At 37.4% G+C, this 3,925-nt stretch overlaps 1 pseudogene; it reads right to left on the bottom strand.

The window, feature by feature from the left end:
* Positions 1 to 1,779: 1,779 nt before the first annotated feature.
* On the bottom strand, positions 1,780 to 2,122 carry LOC123252529 (annotated as a pseudogene).
* Positions 2,123 to 3,925: the final 1,803 nt, after the last annotated feature.

Here is a 3,925-nt window from a genome sequence, read left to right as displayed (position 1 = left end):
TCACAGGAGGCTAGAGACAGAGGATACTGGGAGGTAATAGACTGGGTTCTTCAGGCAGGGAAAGTATCTCTATGATACAAGAGAAATTGGGTCAGTCAGAAATGTTTAGATCTGGCTGGAGGGTTTCCCTTGTTAATTTCTAAAGTCCCTTGAGGGAGGAATCAAGAGGCTCCTCATTGCCAGTGAAACTGAATTTCTGCAGGAAGTCTCTGCTGGGTACTTCCTGCCCAAGATGGATGCCTAGGTTTCCCCCAAGAAATAAAAGGAAAGTAATTTCTTCCCTCTTCACCATTTGCCTTAATATTCAATACAATGATTCACCAGAGGCTTTAGTGTAGGTAACAAAGGGGATTTATTAATATAAGGGATAGGCAGAGGGAAAGAGGGTTTCAGGGTTTGTAACTGCTGCTAGGGAGAAAGCTGGTGCTGGGGGAAGGGTCCCAGGAAAGAGGATCAGACTGAGAGAGGCTGGCTCTCCCAGTCAGGAAAGTTTGACTGCCCTGAAGCAAAGTATTTATCAGATCACTAATTAAGGGGGTGGCTTAATTTAGGATGCCCTACTTACCTACAAAAACTAAACCTACGATTTCCAACCACCAATACCACCCTTCCTCCCAGGGCCCAAAGGGAACTTCAGGGAAATAGTAGGGATGTAAATGGAGAGGTCAAGGAGAGGTCCAGAGAAATCAAGCGAGGTCCAAATGCCCCAAAGATAAAAAGCACCAGGCAAAGGTAAAAGCCAAAAGGCAAAAGTCCCCTCAGTTGGAGCTTCAGGAGTATTTATAGAATCAGGGTTCAACTGATTTTTTGTGAACATTCTAAACCTCCTAACTTCCAGGGCTGCTACAGTTGAATTTACAAAAGCAAAAATCTTCTGCTGCAACCCTGCATTACACCATCAACAACAACAACAAATTTTAATTAACTTTTTTTTTAACAGATTCTCAAATGGTCAGATCTCAGAAAGATGAACCAAACATTAATCAACACTGCAGTGGCTGACCCTACCTTTTACCTACCTTGTGGCTCTGAAGGACATAAATATCACTGTCATCTGGAAGAAACTCTAGCAGCCAGAAGTAGGGCCCAGTAGTTGGGTTTGTGATGTCCATGATTCTCACAAACAGGTTTTCCCTAAGTATTCATTTTTCTAAGTTTTAGTTTTAACTAAATGTAAATTAAAACAAAGTGAAATGTGTTTTTATGTTCTGTGAACCCAAAGAGAGAGAAAGACAGAGATTTTAGTAGGCTGAGCTCAGATCCCACAAAACTGCTGTGTCCTGGCTGAGTGGTGAGGGATTAGATTGCTTTGAGAACTCTTGGATTGCTGACAAGCAAGGTGGAGATTTAGATCCTGCCTGGCATCCAGTTCTGTCTCCCAAGTCTGTAGCACACCATCTGTGGCCATAGGACAGAACCCTTTGGCAGTCCTCCTTCCAGCTGGACACAGATCCATTAATAACGATTCTTTCATTATAATTAAACTGTCTAATGAGTACATCTCCCTCTCCAGTCCACACTGGTCAGACTATCAGGCTAAGATTTGATAGCAAGCAGAATTTTGAATGTGCTACTTGAAATACTGAAAAACAGTGACTCAAGAGATAATAAATACATTATGAGGAAATTATAGTTGTCCCTTGAAGAGAAAAAGGATTGAGGTGGTTTCCCTCATCAAACTCTTCATAGCAGATAGATATCAAAGGGGGAGGAAGAGTTTCTGTGCTTATAATTCTACAGAAACTGTAAGAACAAAACATCAAGAACTAGTCGATTCCTTCATTTGTCCTTTATAGCAACCCGAAATTGCTTCTCCAAACAAGGAGAGCTCACTGATCAGATCTGTGATAGCATTAGTGAAAGCCTCCTGAAGGCTATACACAAAAGGAGTCTGTATACAAATGATCTCCTGTTCCAGTGGGTGGGGAACTTTATAGCCTGCAAACAGTACCTGGAGGTCTTTTAATAACTGTGATTTGATGATGTTTCTTAGTGTATGGTACTCCTTGTTGATGGTGAACAAACAAGCATAAGATACCTTAGCATTCTTTTTGATAGTAATCTTCTCCTCTCCTTAGAAGAGGAAGTACTGGAATGCTGGAGACACATTTAGGATGTGCATCAGCCACTGCTGCCACCAATAATACCGTCACCTGCCAGGCAGCCCAACTTCCGGTTCCGGGGCGCACTGAGATCAGAGCAAAGCAAAATTGGAAGTCATGCTCTTCCTCTTGAGATGGAGCAGAAAGGCAAAGGGAGTGGGGGTGAAAAAAAATGATCATATTAAAATGATCAAATTAAATATTGAAAGGAATGAATATGAAAAAAACAAAACAAGCAAGCCTAATGTTGTGATTTATTTTTTTTCTAAAACAAGATGAAATTATACATTAAGAATTGTAAAGCTGTTCATGCTTATTAACCTAGATATCCCATTAGTAGTGGTAGGCCCTAAAGGCATTATTGAGAGGACAAAAGGTTGTATATGTATGAAAATATTAATGGAAATTTTGTTTTTATGACAAAATAACTGGAAATAAACACAAATATGATGAAATGGTTGAATAGATTGTGATAGTTGAGTGTAATGAGTTATATTGTGTTATTGAAATGGCAAATCATGCAAATATAAAGAAAAAAGGGAAATATTTGAAGAGATGAAAAGAGAATAAAACATAATAAGAATAACACATATATGATTACATTAAAAAATAACAGCCTCAAAATCAAAAGAAAAAATTCAAGTAAAACAAATCCAAAGGAACTTGAAAGCAGATGTTTATATTAGTATACATATATAATTTACCTACTTTTAAACATTTTAACAATTTGGGGTTTGTGGTCTTACAAAGAATCTTTTTTATGTATTTTAAGGGGGGGTTTTGGTGGTAGTGGTAATGATGAATTAAAAAATTATAAATAAAACATTAAAAAAGGGAGAGAAAATACCTTCCATGATTCATTCTTGAATGCTAGGATGAAAATTAAGCTTCGGTGTAGTCTTGCATATGATGCCTTCTCTGGAAACTCTAATATACAACAATAAAAGTTAATGCATACCCAAAAAATGAGTTCACCTAAGAAAACCTTGCTGTTTTTCTAAGTGGCCAAAGATAAAAAGAGACAATTTAGCTCACTGAGGCTATCCTGGAAGATGGCTACTTTAAACACCAAACAATTATTATTAAGAAAAACTTTTTTTTATAATTTTGTTTTTTACCTTGCTGACAACAGACTACTCAATTAATAGAGGAAAAAGATGTCCAACGTTCATATATAATACTCCTCAGAATCAGGGTGAAAGGTTTCTGAAACTACTGCTTTTCCACATAACTATGAAAACTGAAATCTACATTTACTTTCTAGTCTTAAGAGTCTTTTAGGGGTGGGAATAAAAAGGATGTAACTCTTTGTAAGGACCACCAAGAAACTTGTTTTTCATAATCTGTGATGTCTTTTCATGAATTACATTTACCTTACATACCTAAGAACTTATACTTCTTAATTGAAATTGAGTCTCTTTTTACACTTGCCTTCCTAGTGTGGAAGTATTCAGTGGTCCACCCCTCATCTGATTAGCTGCTACTCTTTTAATGCCTTGCATGGTTTTAGCTATCTCTTTCACTCTTCTCTATCCCTCATTATGCTATAGAATTAATCTCCACACTCCTGTGCCTTTTAAAATGTTTCACTTATAGAGAGGGGCAGGGTTTATTATGAATTTGCTGGGGAAGCATTGAGGACTTTTGATGCAGGTCTTTCTATGGCTTTATTTGACATAAGCTTGTTAAACTTTTTGAAATTCAGATAATAAACTGTGAGGGTAAAAGGAATTATATTTTCTAGGGGGAAAAAAAGAAACAGATAGGAACTGTGTTGAGGGTTTCATGGAATATATTTTGAAATATTTAGTTGCCACCTAATG

This window comes from Gracilinanus agilis, chromosome 1 (genome assembly GCF_016433145.1).
Source record: "Gracilinanus agilis isolate LMUSP501 chromosome 1, AgileGrace, whole genome shotgun sequence".
In the NCBI taxonomy this organism is placed as follows: Eukaryota; Metazoa; Chordata; class Mammalia; order Didelphimorphia; family Didelphidae; genus Gracilinanus; species Gracilinanus agilis.
The sequence above is the reverse complement of the archived record's forward strand: the minus strand, read 5'-3'. Positions and strand labels throughout refer to the sequence as shown.